The sequence below is a fragment of the Oreochromis aureus genome, linkage group 2, assembly GCF_013358895.1.
Source record: "Oreochromis aureus strain Israel breed Guangdong linkage group 2, ZZ_aureus, whole genome shotgun sequence".
In the NCBI taxonomy this organism is placed as follows: domain Eukaryota; kingdom Metazoa; phylum Chordata; class Actinopteri; order Cichliformes; family Cichlidae; genus Oreochromis; species Oreochromis aureus.
Window position 1 is genome coordinate 7580059 of NC_052943.1, and position 12404 is coordinate 7592462.

Sequence of the window (12404 nt, forward strand, 5' to 3'; positions counted from 1 at the left end):
TCCTCACCGCACCCAAGAACCACCTACGTTGTCTCTTTGATGTAGACCTACCGGAGGTCACTGATTGACCACTGGAAAAGTCCTCCCTGTGGGGCCTAATATGAAGAATGTTGAAAAGAGTGGGTGGCATGGAGGCTTGGTCAGCCTGATAAGAGACAGAGGTTTAGGTGATGATACATGAAGTCTTTGGGAATAAATTGTGCCGTGTGCTGACATTTTCCACAAAGTGCCCCCTGCATGTGCAGTCACTGATATTAGTGGATGTCAGTAGCCTCCATGAATTGATTAACAGTGACTAATAGTATATCAGAGTCATGATACAATAAAATGGAGCGATCAGCTTGTCCATGACTGTGTGTGTGTGTGTGTGTGTGTGTGTGTGTGTGTGTGTGTGTGTGTGTGTGTGTGAGATGTATCAATCAAAAAGGAGAAATGAATGTCTAATCCAGTTGCATCAGATGTCTGCTCTTACCTGAGGTTTTTTCCTGTTAAAAATACATTTTTCGCACTTTTGCACTGCCACCAAGTGCTTGCTCACACTGGGCTGTTTGATGGTTGTGTTTTTCTCTGTAGGGTCTCTGCCTTACAGTATAAAGCCCCTTAAGGCTTTAGTGCTATACGAACAAAATTGAAAATAACGGAACTGCATTGACCTGAATTATCCCGTGTCAGAAGAGAAGCCAGTCTTATCTGAGAACCATGAGTCAGTTTATTTAATTTGCATAGTTATAAATGAACAAGTAAGGTAATCAAGTATTTTTAGACTAAAATAGAAGACGTTTAAAATCCACTGATGCTTTTATATGTGGCCAGACTACTGTTATTAAACCCTTTACGGATTTCTGACCTACTGGAGGAAGCTCGACCCCAGCACTGTGAACCGCTGCGATGTGCCTGCTGCACGTAGGCACACTTTCATCCGTTAGAAGCCACAACGTGTCAAAAGATGTTTCATCCTTTTCATGTCTGCTTAAACACCAATTTTTCCATTTGCTCTGCGAATCTTGCTGTGTGACACCACAAACTTTGTCTTTATTAATCATGAAAAAGGACAAGAAACAAGGTGAGTCACATCCCTATGGTCGTCTTACCTGTATGCCCATAAAAGGCTGTTCCTGTAGAAAGTGGGCGCGTTTACAACTATGCAGGCACGTGTGGTCTTTGACGGGGAGTAAATGAGGGAAGATAAGAAAAGGGAGGGAAAGAAGCTGACAAACACTTAAAACCTCACCCTCCAGCCAAGTAGCCTAGCAACCACACAACTAATAATGGATGGGTGCGCAAGCCGCCTGCTTGCCTGTGCGTGTCAGACAGACCACCTTCTCTCCACCAGGTGGTGTCCCTACCTGTCTGTTTATGTCACATCCTGTGGTTGCTTCAGCCACAGCCTCAGTGATCACATTCATGAGGCAGGCTGAGTCATCTTGTACAGTAACCGCTGTATCTGATTTGGGCAAGCTTACACTGAGCTACAACAACTACTTATGATGGACTATGACCAAAAAAGAAAAAGTACTATGTTTTCATTCATAGTGGAAATCATTACTGTAGACTAGTCTAGTCTCTCTCTCTTTGTTTTTAATCCCCGGAACCCTCACGTCTAGAGAGGAAAGTGTTGTTGAAAGTATGAGTCTATCCTCGTCTCCAAGGCTGAAACACACATACGCTTACATACACACAAACACACTTGCAGGATCCAGTGTTGAGGATGAGGTAGCCAAAAGATGATGTCATGGCCTGATCACTTTACCCGTCCTCTCCCTCCTCCTTCTCCAAGGACCTGGATGGCAGATCAATGAGGAACGGAAGGAATGAGAAAAGAGGCACTGAGTGAATGTGTGTGTGTGTGTGTATGTGTGTGTGTGTTTAAGTGCTTGGTGAGAACAAGAGGCACATGAGTTATAGGCAGGAATGGGCTCTTTGCTGCCTCCATTCTGAATCACTCAGGGCTGATGACATGTCTAAATTCTTATTGATACCATGCCATCTCAGCTATTTGCTTCTTAGAGCTTCACACAGGGGGATGGACATCCCACGTTGTCAGCAACCATCTGCAGAGAGGTCTGCTAGACATTAATGTGGGGGAACCTCCTTCACTGTGGGGTCATCTGAGTGGATCAGTGGATTCTTTGAGTATGAAGTAAAAAGAATGAGTCAAAAAAAGGTGGCCGGGCCTCGCAGACTGTGGGCATTAGACATTTAATAATATAAGTATCAGACATTAAAGCTGCAGCCATTAACACTAATACATCAGTTAAAGAAATATTTATGTTTCACTGCTCTCACTTAGGAACTTTTTGCTCCACTGGTATGTCATCATGGGCGAGGAATCTCAAACAAGGTCATCACAGTAGTCTAGCAAGGATTTCCAAGTCGGATTTGGAGAAGACAGGAAGTCTATAATCCATGGCTAAAGGCCCAACAAATGAATTTCCTCTAAAAACAAATGAACAAAGCGCCTATGTCCAGATAGGGACCATCTGTGTCATTAAAAACAAATATACAGGTTTTATTAATCCCTCTTACTAACCAGAAACACTGCTATGACTGTGAAGCACAATAGACTAAAGGGAACTGTGTATCGTTATCAGAGTTAATTTTACTTTGGCATCCAGCCGCTGGGATGGAGATATGTGGGAGTAGCAAACGTCAGAGTTAAGAAAAAAAATTTTCCATGCACCTACAAAGGCAAAGGGGTGAACGCCACACTTGCACTTTGCACTCTTTGTCATATTTAATAATCATTGAGTAAATAGGTGAAAGGTAACAGGTTGCAGTGGCAACTAAATATAAACATATCAAAGCCACTAAAGCAATAAGCGTAGTTAGGGCTGGGTCGAGTTTTCCAACCCTTTCTGTTGCTACTTCAGGCCCAGACTGCTGAGGGGATCTCCTGTGATGATCTCCGTCTCCCCTCCATTCTCCTCACTTTCACCTCACGGGCTTTAATTTGTATATATGTCTCCTATAGTTTGTTGCTTGACATCTGTCTGTGCTGTTCCCTGTCATCATTTTCCCTTCACTCCATAACCAGTGGCAGCTGATGGCTGTTTGCCACGAGCCCGTCAAAGGTCTCTTCCTGTTAAAAAACGTCTTTTTTTTCCACAGGGGACTGGTTTTATTTTTGGCTTTCTAGCTACAGTTTTGTGAGGTTTTTATATTATACAAAGCGATTAAACGTGACCATTGATCAAGCAGTTTTTTGATGAATTTGTTTGATTTTTAATCATGATTTCGAAGCTTGACTGAAACATCAGAATATTGTAGCCTCTTTTTTTTGGTATTTTGAAGTAAAAGAGAAAAAGTGACAGGATCAAAATAAGGGCTCAAAATTACAACTGTGAAGTAGTGATGCCCTTCAACGGGATGAATGTAGTGTAAAGTAGGCCCTCAAGTTTTCCCCTGAAGTATATATGTGACCTTAAAAACTGTTTACTTTTAACGTGAGCAACAAAGCCTTTAAAACTTAGGTCATAATTTCAAAAGAAAGTGGTCTTAATTATCCATCTGAGTTTTTACAATTTTTAGAGTTTTAGAGTTTTTAGACCCTGCGACAGATTGGCTACCTGTCCAGGGTGTACCCCGCCTCTCGCCCTATGACAGCTGGGATAGGCTCCAGCACCCCCTGCGACCCTGAAAAGGACAAGCGGAAGCGAATGGATGGATGGAAGTTTTTAGAGTTAAATCATTACGTTATAATACACACATAAGACTTTGTCATATAACACATAATTATGGAAAATATCGTTAAATGTAATTTCTGTTTCACCTGATAATCAGGCTGTAGTTATTTCACTGGTAACTACAGCCTTTGTGAGGCCCAGACATTGATTGTTCTTGAATCAGAATCAGAATACTTTATTGATCCCTAGGGGAAATTATAAAGATTACATCTGGACTGATGATCACATTGACAAGACAAGCAGAATAAGCAGTAAACAGGATCAGCAGGAGATCCAACATAGTAGATGCATTGATTTGATAAATTGCCAAGCAAACTGCCCCCAGATTGTTCGTGGTAAGTGTCAGAGAGGTGCGATGTGTCATGTTCCAGCTAATGTTTTTTTTTCCATCCAGTGTTTTTTTTATTTGAGCCACGCATTAGCAGATTGCCAAGAAAATCCAAAGCATGCTTTTTAAAAACATTTTTCATGTTTTTCTGAGATTAACAGTGATTTTCTCTAGAATCATCCAAGGCTGAACGTGAAACTCGTCATATCAGGACATGAGGTCAGACACGTGTTACGCTGCTAAGCTGATGGGTGGAGGTACAGTGTGATAACAGATAAACGAGCTCTGTGTCGTACAGCTTGGCATTTTTCGCATATAACTGAAAGGACATACAAAGATGCAGGTATGTATCGGAAAATTCTACACAGCTTGAGGTGCATGTACCCAGTGTTGAAGAAAATGCAGCATGACGCCTCAGTGATAAACAATAGATGCGTTTCATGGCTTTTGATCTCCAACAAAAGGAAAAGCAGGGGTGAAAATGATAAATTCTCAGCACTTCTTTTCCTCACTCATTGTTACAGCATGCTGCTGTTGCACATATTCTCGTCACAGATGGTGTATTACGGCACTTGAATACCTCAGAGTCATTGTTAAAGGTATTTTAAATACCTTCATTTTTTTTAACACGTCAAAATGTGTGCTCTAAAAAAAGCTGTTGCTCTTTATTTTTCAAGGAGTTGTGTTGTGTAATGTATTCCATCTCCCTGATTAACTTGTGTGTATTTAAGCCCCTCTTTTTCCTCATTCCTCGATGCTGTGTGTTCTGCCTGTTCAGTGTTTCCCAGTTAGCATACTCCAGTACCTGCCTAGTTTAAGTTGTGTGTATTCTTGCAAGTTTAGCAATAAAGCTCCTGCTGGGTCCTGCAGCAACTTTCCTGCCACACACGGTGTAGATGGCAGTCAGCTTTTACTGCAAATCCAGTGATAATTTCAGAATTTATTAGGTTTTAAAAAATACATATTTCTAAGAAGAAATCAAATACATGAAAAGAAAATTGATGTCCAAACCAGTGTGTTTTTAAAAACTTAAAACGGTACATATTTGCAGTTTTTTCCAGTGTCCATGTTCAAAACCAAGATAGGATAAATACATAGTAATACCACGCTGGGACACAGGAAACAACTGCAGCCCTGTGAGATAAAGTGTGCGTACAGCAGTCAGCCATAACATTAAAAACACTGACAGGTCACCATCTTGTTAAAGTGCTGGAAAAGCTGATTTCGCCCAGGCATGTTACATGGATTTTTTAAAATGGGGTGGCACAGCCAGGGATCAACAACCACCTGTGATGTCAGGGAGGGCTCACTGGAAATCAGAAAAGTCTGAAATTAGAAATAAATATAACCAAAAGCAGCAGATGTGGAGAGACAATGCACCTTCCAAATATTTTTAGGCCCTGTGACAGTAGAGCTATACCTCTGTGTTAAATCTGTGCCACAGGCCATAAGCACAAACCCTTATGAAACCCTACACCGTCACCTACACCATGGCCTGACGTGCACCTCCCTAGAAAAATAACTACACGTTGCCATCGACGCAGCCCACACAGGTATAAATGTTGGCGAAGGCATCGGCCACTTGCATGGGCTACATTGTAATCTCTAAATAGATTCACCACAGAAGCATAATTCAGAAGTAACTATATGACAGCAGCAATGAAACAGAACATTCAGCTACGAGGTGATGGAGTTAACACAATGCAGTCTGGTTACAAATGTAAGACAGTGTTATCCTGCTGAGAAGTGAAGAACAATGTCTCACACATCCTTTGTTTCAAGTTCTTTATTGAAAAGAAAACATGTTAGGAACAATATAATTAGAATAAAGTAAAGCTTTCAGAGTATACCATTATATTTTTTAACATTATATAGTTATATTTGCAATGATGCACTGAGAGGGATGCCCGAATCATAACCAGCTTGCTAATAGCACTCCCCAACCACAGTAGCTTTCTCTACCGAACCTCAGGACCCTGCCACACTGCAAAAACTCCTCAGGAACAGTCGATGGAACAAAGAGACCACCTGGCCTCCAAACGTCCCAGATGGAAAGGACCTCTGCACAGGTTCCATCCCAACACCACTTGTAGCAACATGAGATTGGCCGACACAGCATTAGGCAAGTGGTTTAAGGAGGATCGGTGTATAAACACTGTTATCATTTGCTTTCCCGTGTAATCTGCTTTATAAGTGTTAATGCACAATAGTCTGAAAGATAAAAGAAAAACAGGAGAAGGGGAAAAAAACAGAAGATATGTATGAGTGACTGTATCCCAGCGAGTTATGCAGGGTGGAAACAAGCAGAGAAGGCCTTCTATTGTTGCAGAGAGAAAAGAAACTCTCACACAGTGACATTCCATCCTACCAGTGTGGTCACAATGGGAGCGTGATAAGCTTCATCTGAAGTGATCTCAAAGACTCTGTTGTGAGCCATATCAAAAAAATCCCCCCTTTTGAATACCTCTGTGGTGCGTATGCAGACGTCAGCTTACAGATTTGGTGATGGTGATGAATGTGTTCAGTGTTGGCTGTTTGATCTGATCCTTCGGGAGGGCACCTTTGGGATGTGCCATTGTTCTTCTGTCAGTACCAAGAAGCAACTGCATGAAGCAGGTGTAGTTTTCCATCTACATTTAGCACCTGAATGAAACACTAACATCACAGTCTCTCATTTCACGTCACTTACTGCGGTCTCCGCTGGCTGGCTGTCTCCAATTCCCCACCCACAGCATCCATTCCACAGTATCAGTGCGTTCGAACACAGAATCGGAGTTTGGATGGAAACCATGGCAATGACTTGTTACCATTGCAGTGACTCGTCACCACAGCGGCCACAGCTCTGGGCTCAGCTCCTGTAGGCTGCTGCAGAACCACAGCGTTTTCCTCCACTGCTCTCTAAAAAAATGCAACCGTCTGTGGGCTTCAGAGCTTTTTATTGCTCCAAAGTTAAAACCATGCACTTTGCTTTGTTACGAAATGGTTCTCTTACCCCTTTTCTCTCTCACATTTATACTATAGTTAGTCTAAACAACAGTTGAAAATTGAATCTGGAAGTATTTATTTTGGATATATATTTAACTTATGACCACCGGCCTGGAACATGCCAGCCATGCTAACTAGCTGGGGCAGGGCTATATTTATGGAGGGATGGGCATCCATCATAGCGGTGCAAATGCACAGACATCCAGAGAGCAAGGAAGGGAAAGTGTGGCCCATCAGTCACCACAGTCCAATCTAAGGGTTTGTCTATTTAAAACTCAAACACAATTTGACCACAACAGTGCCACAGGTCACGCTGTGCTATCGGACCCACAGCACAGTGTTAAACATCTGCATCCTTACAACATGCCACCTAATATGCACAAATGCATTGGAGTTGTAGGCATTGCCCCTAAAATTCTCCCCAGACTAAGCAAAGCCATATTGTGGGTGGTACAAGTTGGCACATTTAAAGTGAAAATTCTTATTTGTCTTTCCATGATTTCATGTTTTAAGTCATTTATGCATAAATCTCCTAATTAAGGGAGAAATTAATGAAGGCATATGTGCAGGAGGGCCGCAAAGTAGCTTGCAGAGCTCGTACTGAAACAGCAACGCTGTGTATGTCTTGTTTCCTAAAGGCTACAGTAATGTGATTTTATGCATCACTGCTTTTACTCACACTATTTATTTTATCAAACTAAATCTGTGACATTAATGTGCAATCCAATATCCTTTATGGTAACAGACTTTTCTCTGAATTTGCACAATGCATTAGGCAAGAGCATCCATGATTTATATTTTCACAACTAGCGTTTGCATTGTGTTTTTAAAAAAGTCCTGGAAGGTGTCTTCACCTCTCAGGAACACAAAATCAGACTTGCTGCACATGCATTAGAGCAGAAAGCTCCAGTCCAGTCTGAAAAAAGCTGATGGACACCTGAGCTTTCTGCCCTGGCACAGTGCACCTGAATGACATCACCTAAAAGCGCGGATGAAATAGCACATCAACTGTCAAATACAAACAGGACTGCAGCTGCAAATAGACAGCTAGACAGATAGGCAGGCGCGCTGCCTGCAATGATGGTGTTAACGCAGACAGACAGACAGACAAGGTCAGAGAGTGGCTGACAGATAGGCATGCTGTGTCACCGCTCAAGAGTTTCTGTGCACACATCATGCAGGTTTTTTGGTGTGTTTTTTCTTTACATTACAATGTAAGCATTCATTTTAGAATACAGAAAGATGATATATTTCTGATTCTGAGTCAAATTTTATCATTTGCTTAAAGGAAAGCAAGCCTAGAAGCCTACAAGATCCACAGTCTTCTGCCGCTGACCACTAAACAGCCCCATGGGAACAGTTTGGGCTCAAGCACCCTGTTTAACAACTGTAAATACTGTTGAACAACAGATGACACTGGTTGTCATCCATCCCACATAGATTTTCCTCGAATCAGTTGATATTAAAATCACATTAATAGTAAACCTCTGACACCCCAGTCACAAGTTTCCTGCTGCCCTACGCGTTGGCATACATGCGTGCTTACTCGGGCAGCTCACTGCATAGATTGCATGAAATGCCCTGCAGGACTAGGTTGGCATCTCCAGCAAGGCGGCCAAGTCGTTAGCACGTTGGAGAAGAAACCATCCATGTAGGGACATTTGTCTGTGAGCTCAGAAACACTGAAACCCAAGAAGCCTCTCGAATCCCCCCAACTGACTAGCTTTGAGGTATTAATAACACACAACCATATACACCCTTGCATCCACCTACTGATCAACACTGATAGCAAGGAAAGTTTTTTGCTATGTGTCAGTTCAAAAAGAATCATTTTCTCATCAAAGTCCTTACATAGAATATTAATTAGCATATGTATTTCTGGGGAAAAAAACACCCTCCCACTGAAGACCAAACATGAGGTTCGTGTTAACGTTGGGGTCAAGTCTAGGTCGTGATCAGTGGGGTGTGTACGTGTTCAGTTTAATGACATCATGTCATCCCCCGACCCTGTGGATGCACAAGCCTCCTGGATGGTGAGGTCATGGTGATCTGTAGATCCCCGTCATGTAGGCGGGGGTCGGGTGCTAAATACAGCATAAGGGTGGGTAGGGGTGGTGGTGCGGGGATTCTGGCTATGAAAACACAGTGCACTGTATAGCTACTATGTTTGGTTTCCCTATCTCGACTTCTTTAATCTTTAGAGTCTCTCGCCACACCTGCACGCATTGTTTGGAAGCTGCGGGTTGCTAGGCTGCAGAGATCTTAAAAATAAAAAGGTCTGAAAAAGGTGAACCTATCGTAAAAACCTAAAACTGTTGTGGAGTAGACCGGGCTCAAAGCTGCCGCATTCGGCAAGCCCTGTGTTTTATAACCTCTGAGCTCTGAACAGGCTCTCCTGTGGCTCAGATGCAGCGGTGCAGTAAATTGTGAATCTGTTGACTGTTGTAAACGGTGACGTGTGTTTCTGTTGGTATCGATGGTGCTGCACGTTTAAGAAACCAAAAATTCAGGGGAAAAACAAAACCCAGCAGGTAAAAGGGAGAAAAGTAAAAGTGGACGTAGTGACCACTAAACAAAGCGTCCTGTAATAAACTGTTAAGCGCGTTGCTGTGTCTCTCCTGTTGTTTTGGAAAAGTAATTAAGCTCTTCTTTGGAAAAGTACAACAAGGAGACTCCTGGAAGACGGGGGAAGCCTGTGCTGCATTCCTGAGTTGTGAGGAGGGTTAATCACCTGGTGATGTCACGGCAGGTTCATAGGTTGCGCTCGCGTACATGCCCAGACACAGACCGGTTTCAACACTTCACTACACGCCTTCTCCAGGAGAGAACATTTTTTTCTCTCTACTTGAGTATTGTAACAGCTTTGTTTCCCAAGATGCATTACTGCAGCAGCTGACCTCATTAGGTTACCGGTGAACCTTAACTGTGGTCAATCCACCGGTTTGGTCTAGACTGAAATAAGCCATCAGCTATTAGATGGATTGTCATGTAATGTTCATGCTGTCCTCCGGATTCATATTAAAATCTTTTTGTGATTTTTTTTTTTTTTTTTTTTGTCTATCAAGTCGTTACAAGGTCAGATAAATATTAGGCTTGGTTGTGATTTCACTTTAACATTACAGTGATACACATTTCAGCAGACCTTTCCTCTGATCTTAAAGGGATTTTGAGTTTTGGATGCGTTTCTAAATTATGTGTTCACAGACAAACCTCCACTTTTACTAAACCAACATAAAGAAAACTTTCTGGATGGTTCCCACCAGGTAATATGGTAAAACAAGTTCCACAGGACAATAATCCAATAATCTCTAAATAATGAATAAGAGTTTCTGATGGAGTTCACCAAACCTCTTTTATTTTCCCACGCAGACTATTTACATGCATGCAGCCTAGAAACCTTCCAGTTCTGAAAACCTGAAATCTTGCCTACATATGAATGTCTTTTTTGAGTTGATCCCATTCTGATCCTGTCTAAGCTACATATTAATAGGCTTAAATTAAAAAAAAAAAACATGGTATGTTTCCCAGACATTCAAATTCTCTAGTTCACAGCTCACATGGCTGTAGAGTCTTGTTTATACCAACGGTGGGAAAGCACTTGACCTGCAGTTGCTACAGGTGTTACGTAACATGTACAACTAGCTTTCACTGGGTGGATTTTTTAACATTGATAAACCTACTATATCATATTTATGGCTTTCAACAAGCTGGTTGTCAAAGTATCTCAAATGTCAAACCCATAAAGTGAAAAGATGGGACGCTGTATAAAATGTAAATGATTAGCAAATGTCATAAACCCATTTTTGACATTTTGCAACTAATTAGGTTAAATGGCAACAGGTCGATGACATTAGTAGGTATAAAGAGTCAATAATCAGTATTAGATGCCTGTGATCTTTGGACCCTCAGGCAGCACTGTTTTAAAAACAGGCATGATTCTGCCATGAAAAAGGCTCCATGAGCTCCATGATTCCAGAAATCATTGTCTCGGCATTTGCAAACCAAAGTTAAAGCTCCATCGTGCAAAGTATAAGCCATGTGTGAACACGATCCAAACCGCTACTCTCTTCAGTGGACCAAAGCTCATTTAAAATGGACAGAGGCAAAGTAAAAACTGTTCTGTGGTCAGACAAATTCAAATTCAGTTGAAAAGCCTGCATCTCTGATAGTACAGGAGTGCATCAGCGCCTATGAAATTGGCAGCTCGAGCATCTGGAAAGGCTCCATCAATCATGAAAGGTATATACAGATTTTGGAGCGACATATGCTCCCATCCATATCTTGCATTTTTCATCATGACAGTGCTAAATGGCACACTCCATCTGTCGTGGTGCTGAAGTGGCCTCCCCGCAGTCCAGACCTTTGAAATTAAAAATATGATGAATCAGACCCTGGACTGTCGAGAAGCTAGAATCCTGTATCAGACAACATTCATTTCCCAAAACTCCAGCAGCTGGTTTCCTCAATTCCCAGACATTTACAAAATAAAAGAAGATTTTCTTACTTCAAGCATCGTGAATACAAAATGGATTTATGAGCCTCTCATAAATCCATATGAGTCCTTCTATATATTTTACACAACCTCCCAACTTTGTTGGAATTGGGCGTGTGCAAGTGTTGATATCTGTTTTGCGGGGTGGGCTATGTCATTTCATCGCAGTCAGCTCAGTGTTTCAGCCAAGTCATCAGACTGTCTGTCTGCTTAGACTGGTTTCATTTCCAGTATCAAACAGAATATGTCTGTCTCCCACACATCCTCTCCATATTTCACATAATCCACAGGGAGCAGCTGAGGCTGTGTGCAGACTCCCTCGACGAAGGACGTGAGTGTGGCCCACGACAGAAAAATAAACAAGGCATTACGGGAGGCAACACTTAGTCAAGGAAACCCAGGGCAGACAGTCTTACTGACAAATGTGTTTTCTCTTTATTTTCTTCTCCAAATCAACACACTTCTGCTCCATACGCTTATGCTGGCAAAACGCACCATATAATTGCTGGGCCTGTAAAAAGAAAAAAAACAATCTGTTTTTCTCAGGGATTCCCCCTCTCATAGCCTACTGCGCACACACACATTCATTCGCATTGTGTGTAGAGACATTTAGTTTCAAAAGCAGCATTGTGTGAAGGTCAGGAGAGTCTGTGGAGTGGAGATCTATCGTTGTGACATTCTCCATTCAGTGAGAAAGGCTGGTCAGTCGGATCCTATTACATAGGCACCAGAGGAGAGCTGGATAAAAAGCAAGAGGCACAATACTGTGTTGGTGTCTGTGTGCGTGCATGTTTGTGAATGCTGGAGCCACAGAATGTAAGGTGGACAGGGATTCTCGTTTTATTCGACAAATGAGTAAGACGCAGGTGTATCTCTGATTTCTTTCTCACAAAGGCTGTATACACGTGCTCAACAA